This window comes from Nylanderia fulva, unplaced genomic scaffold, assembly GCF_048542155.1.
Source record: "Nylanderia fulva isolate GAGA-0341 unplaced genomic scaffold, ASM4854215v1 Scaffold2, whole genome shotgun sequence".
Lineage (NCBI taxonomy): Eukaryota > Metazoa > Arthropoda > Insecta > Hymenoptera > Formicidae > Nylanderia > Nylanderia fulva.
Genome location: NW_028190263.1, coordinates 8686928 through 8702867, shown reverse-complemented (window position 1 = coordinate 8702867; position 15940 = coordinate 8686928). Strand labels below are relative to the sequence as shown.

General features: G+C 32.7%; 1 protein-coding gene across 3 annotated transcripts in view; it reads left to right on the top strand.

The window, feature by feature from the left end:
* PH4alphaEFB (prolyl 4-hydroxylase subunit alpha-1) overlaps positions 1–15940 on the top strand; it is a 152204-nt gene that overhangs the window by 56588 nt on the left and 79676 nt on the right. The window contains exon 1 of one of the 3 annotated variants that reach the window (XM_029310521.2): positions 12438–12916. The exons of the other annotated variants lie outside the window; for them this stretch is intronic. The gene's annotated coding sequence lies outside the window, so the exon portion shown is untranslated. Of the gene's footprint in view, positions 1–12437; positions 12917–15940 lie in introns of those variants that run through there. 3 annotated transcript variants of the gene reach the window in all.

The window sequence follows — 15940 nt, the reverse complement described above, 5'->3', positions numbered from 1 at the left end:
CGCGTAAAATCTAGGAACGCGGCTTCACGACGCGACGTGTGTGTGTGACGCAGATGCTCTAATTAAAACAGCGTTAAAGATGAATGGAAATCTAATATCGGCATCATTGCATATCGCGCGATGCATTCATCGTCCGGCCGTCCTCTATTATTCGCGTTCGCGGTTGACATGTCAGTAAATATAAATCATAGATAGAACGATCTAAGGAGCTCCCGGATTATTGTTCGTGTTGCGTCGACTGGGTGCTCGGTATCCCAGGAATATACCAAGAGAGTTCTTCCCGATGACAAACGTACATTGTTCGTACCGAGACGCCATTGTTGCGGCCGCAACAATGACACGCTATATATGTATACATATACATATATATGTATATATACGAAGGTGCTGCGGTGTGGAAACTCGGGCTTCAGTGCTAACGGGGTGTTGCTTTTTGTCCCGAAAATGCAAATTACGACTCTCATCGCGACTCACCAACACGACTGACATTAATCAATTTCTTCGTACTCTTGTACAATTTGATGCAATCTCCATGTCTCTCATCTATGTTAAATGCGCGATCTACGTTATTAACTTTCTTATTTATGTTACATTATTTACCACTTTGATCTGCTGATCTCGCAATTAATCGCGCGCGATCACTGTACACACACATATATATTAATCGGCAATGTAATCGTGTTAGTCGAATATGAAATATGAATCTTGCGCAACGAATTACAAATGCGCGTTCGCAATTGTATAATTTTACGCATAAGGCAAATTCTCGCGGCATCGAGAGCAAAATCGAGAGCAAATCGAGAGCAAACGGGAAGAGGCGAACCGTTTATCTTCATCATGCCGGGAACGCGACTGGGCAACTTTGTTAGCGAGAATTAGCTGTTTCATTTCAAGAAGAAAAGTTTCTCTCTCGAGAACGTGTTTTCGCGTGGTATACGACAATTTTAGAGACACCGAAAAATAAAAAATAAATTCAGAGTGTGTTCCGAAACGTATATCAAACTCGTTAAATGTAACACACGCGAAATATATATATAATTATTATTTTTTTCCTTGTAATAAAAAAACAGAATCAAAATTTCATTAGTTGACGAATAGGTATATGTATATACGCGACGTTCGCGTACTCTTAATTTTTCAATAAAAATTTTTTTTACGCGTTATTTTTGTATATTCATTAATTGGTCTATATTTATTCTTCTCTGCAATTACATAGGACGAAATTCCGCGAATAAACAAACGGCACAACCGAAGCGAACTCTTGCCGGATTACGGGAGTGATTGTCGCAAAATTGCAGCTGCGCCACGGTATAATAATTCAAAACTAATTGCCGTGCTTGCGGTAATTATTTTCTCATATGCGCAAAGGTCCCCGTGAGATCGTCGGCTATACTTTTACAAGATAATGACCGTTGTGAAAATTTTATCACGCCTGCTAATTCCACCTGTGCCCGCAACTCGCACTCGCTCTATTAATCCGCACAGGATATAGCTCTTTTTGGATATGATTTATTTTACTCGGTGATGAAATTTACATTCATAAATAAATGCAACGAGATTTTTCTTTTTTCTTTTTCGAATCTTTTAATAATATTTAGTAGTAGGTATTGTAGTATTTAAAATTTAAATTATCTAATCAAATGTGTGTAAAAGTATTTGGAGAATTACAATATTTTTTTCTATTTATAAACAGTTGTAAAATAGTTATTATATTATATATCCACATATTATATTGAAATTGCCTAGTGTTTAGAAATTTTTTAATAGAGAAACAAAGAATATAGAAAGAGAGAGAGAGAGAGAGAGAGAGAGAGAGAGAGAGAGAGAGAGAGAGAGAAATCTAAAACTTTTCGTCAGACAGAGGTATGATAATTTGATGTTACAATCAGAATGACTTTGCTGTAATGACAATCAAAATTTGACTAGTTTACATTCTTGAATTCGCAATTTGATACTAAACCAGGTCCTATTAACAAAACCATTATTCGGAATGTAGATGAGTCGATCAACCATTATCAAATGATCATTGAAAGCTATTTAGCACACAACGCGCATAATTATTCATAGTTGCACTGGCGCTACTATTAGCTTTGTTCTAGTTTGATTTAGAAACGATCAATCACTCTCTGATATAGCATCGATAGCAATGATATACACACACTATTTCAGCCCATAATCAGATTCATTATCTCTCTCAGCATCATTATTAGCACCGAATATTATTGAGATTTTCAAGTAAAATGGTATAATATTGCGTCTTGCATTTGTATAAATTATCGATAACAAAAAGAAAAACACATGTTAGAAATTTTACGAGAATTATGAGGAAATTTATATAGGAATGTTTATAAATTATAACACGTGTTGTTGTAAAAGAATTTGATGAATTAAAATAAATTTGAAATGTGGAATTTTATGTTACGCAATATAAATAATATATATTATTCGTCATGAGAAAAAGAACGAGAGAGAGAGAGAGAGAGAGAGAGAGAGAGAGAGAGAGAGAGAGAGAGAGAGAGAGAGAGAGAGAGAGAGAGAGAGAAAGGAGGAGAGATGTTTAACGATGAATTAAAATTAATTTGTAGAAATTCAATTCTACGACATTGTGCACCTCATTTACGGGATTTAGGGATTTTCACGTTTTCGTGAGGGGATTCTCACCGGGGTTTTCGAGGTATCACGGATCCAGAGACCTCCCGCTTTTCCATCTCTGACGTTGAGCCGCGAATGTTCGGGGAAACGACAAGACCGTCTAATGAGCAGACTAGACACACCGTACACAGCGCGGATCCGTGAATGGGAGATAAGCTTAAGTCGACCGTCACTGGTTGCTCGTCGTCGTCTACGACTATTCGCTATATATCCAACGCTATTCGCGTACACCATACACCGTATATCGCTATGCAACATATATATATATATATATATATATATATATATATATATATATACGCAGAATATAGTAGGTGTTGTAGCATAGCAGTTGCGTTTCCAGACATCTCCTCCAGGCACTCTGGTTTATTGTTGGTTCCTGCTGCGTTTCGCGCTATCTTTCGTTACCTAGCATCTACCGGTCGGTTGATTTTACAGTAATGCAGTTGAGTAAAAACAGTGTTTTGGTAATTTTAATCCCACATTTACAATTAGCTCTAGAATCTTATCTTTATTATTGTACGACAAAGTTTCGAAACGATTTTTAGAAACAAGCAAGGTATAATAGGGTGTTGAGTTTTAATGACAGATTCTTGGACGAATTTAAAGATATAATTTATGATTTTTATTTGTAAAATATGTAGATTAAGACTGCTTGACTGCCCAATAAATTTTGTGTGCCTTACTGTACATTACAGAAATAAATTTTCATTATTTTAAGTATATATAATAATAAAATATTTTATTTTTGATTAGAATATAATATTTTTATTATAATATTAATACTTAATATTAATTAATACAAAATATCAACATTTTACAAAACCGTGACCATTTTATAAAATTAGTATAATAATTTTATTAAAATTATGGCTCTATACATATAGATGTTTTTTAATATTTTATATCAAATATATTTAAATAAACAATTTAAATTAAATATTAATTTTTTGTGAATAAGAATGCTGCAATTTGTCATATTGAAAGTTTAAATATAAAATTTCTACACTAAAAAAAAATTATTTGACTTAACAAAATCTGCGGTCAAATACGTGCAAATAAACGTCAATGTAATAAAAAACTAAATATTTTGTTTAATTGTTTATATTTTGTTTAAAATTATAATTTTGTAACAATTAAATAAAATTTTTATTTCTTATTACATTGACATTTATTTGCATGTATTCGACAGATTTTGTTAAGTCAAATAATTTTCTTTTCAGTGCACCAACGTGGATTCGATGATATGTTTTGTAAATATACGTTGGAGTCTTGAACGTCAGGTATAGGCAGATAGTTTCACAGTGATAGTTCCGTATTTCGTGAGAATGAAAGGGTTAGAACTAGAGAAGCAACTATAGCAACACGCGGTAAACTCAACTGCAACTCGGTTAGACAAACGCCCCGAGCACCATTGACATGAACGACGTGAGATAGAAAGCACAGCAGAATGACGTATATATTCAGAACTCTTTTAAAATCTTTTTTAAACATATCTTTATACATATGTTACATAAAATACATTTTCGGAGAAATCTCTATATTGGGTCATTATATAATATCTATATAACATCACATCACGTTATTGTTTTCAATTGCAAATTGGCTAATGGCTAAATGTGCGGATAGCTGTTTTTTATTACTTTTACTATCTATGATTCAAGATTTTCACTAAAGATAATTGAAAGGTGATGGAAATAATTACAAATCAATTTATATATTTACTTTTAAAATTATGGAAAATACAAAAAATTGTATATATGTATACATATATAATAATATTTTGTTAAATAAAAAAAATAGTAAAAAATTTTGCTTTATAAAACTTGGAGAAAAATAAAGAATTTGACAAAAGATCAGATGAGTATCAAAGAATCGCAGGTCATTTTGACAGCACAAGTCGTTACTCGCGTAAATTATTCGCGATTACTAAATGCCAAAATACAATACATCGAGAGAGTAGCCTCCACAATTTAGTTTCATAATTTTCGAGTTTATAGATAAACGATCACGTACGTCCCACGAGATGACTAACAGCGGCAAGCAAAAGTCAAAACACTCATTTGCGTCGACTATGTGTATATTATCTCACCGTATGGAAAATCGAACGTGTCAAATCACAACATCAGAATATTCTCTATAAATTGTTGCCAGTGGTATCCTGATGCCTCTCCTATATTAATGATATTTGTTTGTGCTAACAAGTTTGTAGAAAAGAAAGCATTGTTTTAATAGAATTAAAATTAATTTGCGCGCGTGCGTCTTATCTTTCTTTCAAAATGTAGAGTCAAATAAAAAATGCATTATCTTACTCAAAGTTTTGCTGAGAAAATTTATTTTTAAGAAATATCTCTTTCATAAAAGGAAAGAGAGAGAGAGAAAGAGAGAGTTTATTTGATAAAGTTCCAACGAAATAACTACAGAGAAACTACAAAGAAATGGAAAAGATTCCACATTTTCTAGTTCAACTTTATTTTAATCATCTGCTATATATAATGTTATATTTTCATTTTTTTTTATTATTTGTATTCTTTATTAAGAAGGATAAAGAATGCTGTACGTTCCAACTAGGAGGCTTGAAAAGTATGATTGATAGCGCGACGCGGATTTTTTTACGCCAGTAAAATATAACGTGATATATTTTCATATTTTCTTTCGCGAATATCATTTATTACGCACGAAAATGGCGCAACGGTTTGATCCTAATGGTTTTATTATCCATCGTTGCTTCTATTCCGTTTTCGCCTCGTACGTTGCATATATATGTCCATTCGAGACATCTGTCTATCTGTTACACGGAATAGCGTGCTTTCTCCGCGTATACCACTCTCCGCTTCATCCATATGCAATCTGTAAAGTAGCCGTAACATTATCCGCCATGGGCGGAAATGGCACATCATAGACGTTGACAGTATGTGCTTATAATCTGCTCAATTTAATTTGCCAATATCCCTTTAAATAGAGACATGCGCGCGTGTATATATCGATTACGTACTATGATTTCGTCTTTTTTCAAATCAATCAATCCGAGTTTTATCTTTATTCTTCTGTTTGTGTTTGTTGTAACAAGAATTTTTAGGAATTTTAATGAGTCATCTTTCTTTAGACTATATAATTAATTCCATTAACGTTTCTAAGTTTAGTCACCGAGTCTTCTGACGATCATTTCAACAATAATTAATTTTTTATCAATATTTTAACCCTTTTGCAATAATAATCATTAATGACAAATATTTAATCACCAGTTTATTTCTATTCTCTGACTTTATAATCGGACTTCTTTATTTCTTCAAAATTCCACTCTGGGTTAATTTCCCTATTTTAGTTATGCGATGAAAAACAGAATTTTTTTCAAGTGATATTTTAGGTCGATTTAAATGTGTGTGTGTGTTTGTACATTTAATATTGTCAGAGTATATATATGCTATATATTTTTATCTTATGCAGAATTAATATAAATTTTTAATTTTTATTTTGATGAAAACTTTGACATTTTTCAAATAAACAATAAAAATTGAAAACTGTAATATATATATATATATTTTTTAAAAATGTAAATATACTTTGAATACATTTTATGCAACACAGATATCGACGTCTATTCTTCTCGTCATCGAAAAACGTTTTTCGTGCTTATTTTTGATTATTTTGGTTTCAAAGGGCGTCATATAATGACGCAACGCGAAAATTAGACACATTGATTAAGCCATGACCCAGCGATTTTTCTAGACACGCAGATCATTAGTCAATTAATGTCGGGTTTGTCCGTTGTAATCGCGTGTTAGCATGACGCCCGTCGTAACAGAAATGCGTGCTAAACAGTCGATCGTGGAATGTTCATTTCCGCGAGCGTCGTAGGACAATGAACGCTAAACGGATCCTGCCGCAGAGGGTAAGCAGGATACGTCCGACGTACATATACATCCGTCAAGTGATATATGTATATACACGTAGTAGCCTGCAAATGGCAACTTCGGGACGGTTTACGCGCATAATCAGATACAGCAACGAGCATTCAGTTAACTCATGTAAATAATTCATTTGATGATAGATGCTCGTTTTGGCTATTCGACAGAAACAGAAAAGATTTAAACATGGAATCATGTTGAAATGAAATGAAATGAAAGACGGGGGAGGGGGGATTATGGAATCATGTTACAGTTTTTAAATAATATAAGTTTTATAGTAGACAGAATAAATGTTTAAAAAAAAAAAAATTATAATCAAGGCTATAAAATGCAATTATCTTATAGTTTTAATTTTTTATGCATAATTTGAATTCTGTGTATTTTTATAATTTAATTATATTGATGTAATATTAAAATTATATACAAGAAGAAAAAGACCCAGACAAATATTTTTTATTATTTTTTTTTCAATTTTTTTGCATGATATATGTATATGAATAACAAGGGCTACATTTGAATTATTGCATAAATTATTGTACATAATGCCGAAAATAAATATTAGGAAAAACATGATTCATAAATAATTTTGTTTAAATTTTGTATAAGATATTTTTTAATATAAATATTAAAAATTAAATATATATTTTTTATGTTCTTGAAAAAGGATAATAGAGATGATGGATATACAATATATGTATTGTATATATAAAATATATTTATTTCGACACATACAACGCAGACACAAATTCTTAATTTATAAGTAATAATAATTCTTAAAGTTTTATTCTTCTTAATGATATAACATTTGAACATTTCAAAATATAATTACCTACACATTAACAATTTCAAATATTACCTGCTTCATGTATTTTATCTCAAATATTATTTTGAATATTTTAAATAACAAGAAAAATAATTACATATAAGTATGTATATATATATATATATATATATATATATATGTACATTTATTTTAAAAGTTATCATCTTTAATTTTTAATTCTAAGAATATAAAAAGTAATTAAACTAATTAATTTTACTTTATTTATTGAAACATAAACAAAATGAATCCAAACGAAACATGTGAATCTAATATAAACTATAAAAAAAGTAAATAGAATAACAGTATAAATTTATGAAGGTAGTATTTTACATATTTTAATTAATTATTTAGGAATCTCTAAAGAGAAAGATAATATTTGAAATATTTATTTTTTATTTGTATAAAATAAATTGAATATTGCACAAAGGATTGTAATTAATATAACACACTGTAATTAACAAGAGGATTATTATTTTATTCATTTATAATTATAAAAGTAAAAAAAGATTTATGTATAATATCTATTCTTGCTTTCTATTTGAAATACTATTTTTTGTCCAAATCTCTGCATAAAAATACATATTTTGTACATATATCATTTTTAAGTTCATTGTCAGACTAAATTAATGAATTATTGAAGAAAAGAACTGATATAGGTATTCAGTCAGTCAGTAATACAAATAACCCATAAAGAAAAATATGATATTAATATCTCTTTTTTTTTCTATTATTTTGACCGACGTGAGCGCTCATCCGACAATGATGCAACGATATCGTTGTGCATTTTTCATGAGCGCACGCTGCCAACAATGTCTTCGAGACAGCCAGAAATTATTCAGTCACTCATCCCGCCGTTCTCGATTTATCCTCGGGGTCGATGCACTCTTCACGTATGTCTATCGCGCCATATCTATGCCACTATAATCGCGAATGATATTTAGCAATGTTCTAATGCGAAGAATATAACTCTTGTTTAAAGATTCACGCGACGTTTATTTATTTCAACATAATATCCTGGGGTATTAATATTTCATTTTGGTAAATGTCAAAGTTGCATCTATTTGCGATCATTATTGCAAACATATCATTTGCGACACACTCACAATTAGACTCTTTGAAAATTGGTAAATTATTGAGAAGTTAACTTATCATTATATCTATATACGTTTCCTGTGTGTTTACCGTATTTGTGTTTGTCCACAAAGTGGTTGTATATATTCTTAATTTTCTTTTGTTTAATATGGTGGATTCTCTGCTCTTTTATCTCGTTTTAAAAACACAAAGCGGCATATAACAGATGCGGTTAAAAAGAGCGCAGATCCAATTTTGCGAACGTCAAGATTTAATTGGTGACAACGCGGAAATTATGAAAAACAGGGAGACCACGTGAAAGAAGCTCGAGCTTAAGTGCCATTTTTCAGTCGGATAAACATCCGGACCAGTCGCTGGTATATAATAAGCGGCTGCTTCCTTGTCGCAAAATTGCGTCTCTCTTTCTCTCACGCGTGCGTTCGTTCGTTAAAGCGTTGCGATATATGGGAGCGAGGGTTGCGATACAAAACGAGGAAAGAGAAAAAGAGAAAAAAAGGGCGGTACTCGCGAATCAACTCTCGCGTCCGACGACTATTTGTCACGCGCCACGGTCGGCCGTTTCTTCATGAGGTGCTCGGTTTACGCATTAATCCAGCTAGATGAGAGAAAAAAAATTGTGCAAACAGCGCTTCTCTCAACATAGGCAGTCGCTACTTTCTCCTCCTCTCGCTTTTTATTGTACACCTTCCTCCAAGCCCTTAACGCATGCCTCCTGCAACGCATTCGCACGACTCGGCATGACACGCAAGCTCGTAATTAAGCCGAGCTTTAATTTATCGCTTGTAATCCGTAATTGTCAGCGACGGGAATCTAGAAAAGCGCGATGGGAAATAATGCAAATTCGAGCAAACACAAGAGAACCGAGAGGGACAGACTTAACGGTGATTAATAAATGCTGGTGGAGGGCCTATCAAATATATACGTAATCGTCAAAGCAAACGAATTCATTTAACAGATTGAAAGATGAGTAAATCTTGACGGCTATTAATTCATCGGATTAGAACAAAACTGTGCAATTACGGTAGATTGAGTCGACTATTGTGCTTTTTTACATATCATATGTATTGTGGCTTTAAATAATAACATAATTTTTTTAGTTTTTAAATTTTATGGTAGAATGATTCCAAGTTTGAATCGTCGTTATTTAATGAATAAATGCGGAGAGAAGAATATAAATGAATGCTTTGATTTAAATGCTCGCTTTAAAATCCATTAGTGTGTTTTCTCTCGCTGTATATTTATTCAATTATTCTATACTGTTCGAAACTTTTTAGTCATTAACAATTTTAGTTAAAAATTATTTTTATACTTTTGCCGCTCCATTATGTTCACATCGAACCCATTTCAATAAAATTTTAACAATAAGCTGATAAATTAAATTCGTTGATGTAAAAATAATCTGTAACTGATTAATCATGCACACACACACGTACACACATATACATATATATGTATATACATGTTACATGTATACCTATTTTATTTAGAATTTAGATGAATATTTGAAAACAATTTATTTTTACTCTTCTCTGTCAATATACTCTTTAACAGACATACAGGAAATATGAATCTGAATCTTAGTCAAGATATTCTGCGTTCTCAAAATCATTTATCATAAACGTAATGTAAACGACTATGCAGATGTCATTGTTACAAAATTTCAATATAGAATTGCACATATTATTCGATCGTAGACATGGCACGGACCAATGAGATTTTCACAAAGTCGTAAGAAATTAAAGCGAAAGAAATTTTCGCGAAAGAACTAGGTATATACGTACCTATAGCTCCCTTTTGTCCGACTCTTTGTTCCTTTAAAGTCTACCAGCCATAGTAAAGATATTGCGATCGCCAAGGGAAATAAATCGCGCGATATAGGTGGCCGCATGCGGATTTTACGATAGACTTTGAGAATGCATTTCGGTCTACAAATCGACTGACGTGACGTGACGTGATCCCATCCAACTTAATCTGCGTGAAATGTTTATTTCCGTTTTCCGAGTGCTAGATCCGCAACTATTATCTTGTTATAGAAAATTTACACGAGTAGTTTCTTGAAGAAAACTTTAGTAGCCGAGTGCCTTTGATCAAATAAAATTTATAGATAGGGTATATAGTCGATCAAAACAATTGATATATCGCCTTTTTGAAAATATTTGCAACAGAAAACATTAATTAATTTGATTATCTTGAAATATAAATTATATATAATAACATACAATAATATTTTAAATTTATATAAAATATACGGCGAATAAATACAATTAACTTAAATTTTAAAAATCTAATTAAACGGGAATGAAAAATATGGTCTGCGTGCAGATTATAGTTACTTTAGAAAAAAAGTTTTAAAACCGTGCGTATATTTATGAGAGAGAGAGAGAGAGAGTTAATTGAAAAAAAAAAAAAAAAACGAAATATAATATAAATATGAAATGCTGTCAAATTTTCAGTTTTAATTATAATTGTACATTTTTGACGATTCTTTCTCCTGGAATATTAATCCCGCTCACGCATATTTTTTTCTCTATGCAATTAGTACGTCCGAGATCAAATGCGTCTATAGGTATTTTATAGTCGCGATGACGCAAACGTCTCGACACGCTCGTATATACGTATATATATATATATGTATACAACGCGAATGCATCATGTATGCGCGCAAACTCGTCTCACTGCATCGTAAGAGATACCGGTCGGTTTGCAGTGAAAAGGATGATGAGGAACGAAACGGAGCAATAGCGAGATTCGTCGAAATGAAAGAATAAACCAGAGCGTAAACATAAATGGGGAACCATCATGGGCCAAATGCAAGGCAGCAGATGCGTGTATTATGAGAAAGAAAGAGAAGTACTAGTATATGTATGTAGTGTCGTCCAAGCTTTCAGTACTGCCGGTCATTTACCTCCGACTTTTGGCCGCCATATAAGCCGATGGGTCTTTGCTCATTTATTTTCGCTGCATTGCACTTTTCTCGATTTAAGACGAAGTGGACGCTCGGATGTTTGGACTTTGCGGAAAGAAAGAAATCATAACGCGAATATATCGCATTGTGTCGACGCTTCAAATTAATTAATGCTATAGGAGTGTTTAATATTTTAGGAAAAATTTGTTTCAATGTTGCGCGTGCGAAAATTATTTATTTATAGTTATTATTTTATAATTACATATTTTAATCGTGTGTTTTTTATTAGACGTATTTAGTATTAAATTGTCGGATTTATAAAAATGAATATAAATATTTATTGAAATGCTGACATAATATAATAATGAATATAATAATAATTACGATATATGACAAAAAAAAAAGTATATTATTAATATAGTTTTCACACGCAGAGTGTTTTATCCTTTATTTAAAATTTTTTAATCGGACACGAAAAGCTCTACGTTATATAAAAAAATATGCATATAAAAACAATCTGAAAAAACTGGTTGCGCGCAAAAACAAACGAACAATACAAAGTGGAAAGTGAAAAACAAAATAGTATAATTAATACACTCCATACTTTCCATTCCAACCCTCTCAATTATCGGCACATCCATTTTGTCAGTGTCGAAGTGTAGTTAATGAAAGCGAACGAGTCGGATCCGTGCATCCCGCGCGTATCATGGCTTGCAAGAGAAAAAGGGAGAAAGAGAGAGATAGGAAAAGAGGGAGAGTGAGACGTACACACACACATACATACATATACATACAGAGAGATCTCCAAACGACAGAGGGAACGAGAGAAACAGTCTCGCGTGAATTTTCTCTCTCTCTCACTCACTTATAGCAACGGACCGAACAAGCACACAAGCGGTAATGCTACTCGCGCCAAGCCAGGAGCAGGACAAGAGCGCGGGAGAGCCGGCGCTTGCGGCGTAGCGATGGGATTGGTGGAGGGGGTTCGAGAGGGGGGTTGGGGGGGGGGGGAGGAAGCGCGCGGCAAGGCAAGGCACATACGCCGGCCGCAGCATCCGTCCCGCTGTCGTTAGTTCACTGTCGGGTTTCGTGGCGCGCGGTCGACGAAGCGAGAGCGAGTCGGAAGCTCGAGTATCCAAGTTCTCGAATTTAATCGTCGGGATATAATTACTAGACGAGTAACCACTTTTACATTTCTTTCTCTCTCTCTCTCTCTCTCACACACTCTTTCTCGAGATCCTAGAACTAATGACAAGACGGTCGACGGACGGTTCTTCCCTATTAACCGACTTTGAGGTTAGAGTCAATTGAATTCAGTCACGTAAGCCGCCGCGTGAGTGTTCGCTCGATGTGCGCCCATCTGTTGTGAACTGTTGTTGTGTGTGTGTCGTGAATACAAAATTATTTAACGCGCGATATTCTCGGGGACTGTCCGCGCGTGTCGACGCAATCCGCATCAATATTTATCGTTTCGCGCGAAGGTCAAAGATTCCCGAAGATTCTCTGCGAGTGATTGTCAGCGTCGTGTCAACACGGGTATGTACATGTAATTTTTTCTCAGACTTATCTACGTAGAATATTTGTTTAATGTAATGATATATCGTGCACCGGTTGACGTAAAACATCTCGCACCTCGAGATACTAAATTCGCGGTTCTACTATATATATGGCTCTTGAATAAAGTTTGAAAGTTTTAAATAACGTTCTCAGGAAATAAATTAATATTGCGTGCAGCGTTTAATTTCGTTAACAATGTCACCGTTAATTAGAAAATCCATATTCCTCGAAATGGATGCTGCTTATGAATAATCATAAAACATAATGTAGGTGGATATTGCTAGCATTACAATTAATATTGTAAATTTCGTTATTAAACGCACTGATTTCACTAACAATGTACAACTTCCAAATAATACGAGCATTAAATTACAGTTGTTGCTACAAGCGATATTATCGCGAAAATATTTCAATATCTCGCGGCTATTCCGAACTCCATGACACGCGTACATTTTCGCTAATATATAGATTGAAACAATTTTGATTAAAAAATTATCATAAAAAGTAGAATGAATATTAAAATATTCATTTCCCATATTCATAATTCTCTCGAAGAATCAATGTATTTCTGCGTGATTATTGAGTGCGTGTAAGATTGATAGATGTGGGATAAAGTTTCTAAAGCAATTCCGAGAAACTAATTTAACAAATGGCAAATCGTTTGTCGCCATAATACTGCATCGAAATGACGTAATGTATCATATCATCATGTTCCTATATATGAACTATACATATGTATACTACATGGATGCCCAACTATAATTTCTTTGATTAATCCAATTAACCCAACGATACAAAAAAACAGAGAGTCGATTCTTTTTTGTTTACTCTCTGTCTCAATTTATTGAGGCCATAGAGAGATCGAAGAACTTTAACTTGCGAGATGGGTTTTGGATTAGCAGTACTTGGAAAAAATATATAAATAATACTATATATATGTATATATATATATAATATAAATATACTATATATAGATAATCTCAAAATCATATCTTCTTTTATTGGAGCAACAAAGGTCGCCGTAAATATGATTTTGAGATTATCTATATATAGTATATTTATATTATATATACATATATATATATACATATATATATATATATATATATATAATATAAATATACTATATATAGATAATCTCAAAATCATATCTTCTTTTATTGGAGCAACAAAGGTCGCCGTGCATTGTTTATCTTTCAATATAGTTTACATGCGCGTATAAGTAGGTCCATTAGATATTTCTGTCATTCAATGAGATACCACTATCTTTTGGTTTAGTTAAACTTAATCTAATAATATATTTCTTGCGCGAATCGCACGACTGTTTTAATATGTTTAGCATTTGTTTTAAAATCTGTATCTATTTCCCGATTTACATCTACACATATTGAATATACATATATACATACATCGAATTTATATATATTTCGAAGAAATGCGACAGCACTTCACGATCGACTGAATGAGGACAAGCTTTTATAAACGCGCCGCGTTTATATTCGCGGTCACGACGTCACGACGTTCATTTCACTAGGTAATTTGCATTGTGTGATAACGCTGTAGTAATTGATGGACGCAAGTATAGACCGCTGTTTCTCTTTCCCGCTCCTTCTCTTCGTTACAGTAACACACTTCACAATGAGTTATCGATACGAATCGCGGGATTATCCGATTAGATAATCGACCTTGAACAAAACTACTCCATACAGTTTATGTACAATTATGTCATGCATTACGTTTCTCTATATAAATAGATTCATACATTGACTATCAAGCTTAAATATAAAATATATAAATGCGTGCAAACACATATGTTTATGTGTATAATTTTTAATTTTAATTGTCGCATTATATTATATATATATATATATATATATATACTTTAATTAGAATATGGAAATCAAGCTTGGGACTTGTTCTTGCTTTACTCGGAGCATATTGCAAATGTGTCTGATGTCTAATATGCTGGAACGCATATAATTTAACTTGCAGATTCTCAGTTCCTCGTTTTATTTAAAAGTTTGAAAGTTGTCTTTTTTCTCTTCGAAAAATTAGTGTTCACATTTGCGTTCAAATTACTTATAGTATCATTAAAGTTATATCTCTATCAAAGTTTAAAAATATAGATTTAATAAAAAGTGATGTTTCAAGTTGACTCAATTTGAAATTTGTTAAGATCAACTTAAATTTTTTTATTTGTTTGATGTTTTATAACATTTTCCTTTTTAAATCTCGTGTGGTTTGAAAAAAAACATCTACAGCGAAATAAAAAATTGAAAAAAAAAACTTTCGGTGCTATAACCCTGTCGTTTTGACGCAACGAGAAAATGTCACTCGCCTCGTAAAATGTCCTAGTTGTAAAAATAACTGAAACAATCCATTTGTAGGAAACAGTTTTGACGTACACGATAGACACCGCTGTCATCGGCCGTTATATCATTTCGAGATGGATGCAAGAATATAAAGAATGTTGCTTTCTCACATACAATTTTTTTCTAACATAAATATATAGGTATATACAAGACACGTAAATGCATATCCGCAACTTTTATTTGATTCACTTTTTGGAGCATCTTTGCGAATAGCGACAGTTACGGATTGTTATGAGATATTTTCATTTTGAACTCATTAATTTTTGATACATTACATGTTATAGTTATTGCGAATAATTTAAATCTAAACTTTGCAAAACATAAGACTACATGTACATCGTTTCATCAAATCTTCAACACATTTTTGTATATTATATTCGTCTTGTTTCTACCTTAATATTTTTCGCGCACCGTTTTTTCCGCGATGCGAGATATATATGTATATGTAGATAATATATGCAGAGATTTCGCAAGGGGATAGACTACTCCCCACAAAAGTCGAGGGTGAAAGAAAGAGAGAAGGACTTCGCGCGCTCGCAGACAGTAAATTATTTCGACGGTGCGGGCAATTCGCCGAGAATTGCGTTTAAAATTTCGTAATACGCTAAAAGTCATTGGATGCAGTTTAAGG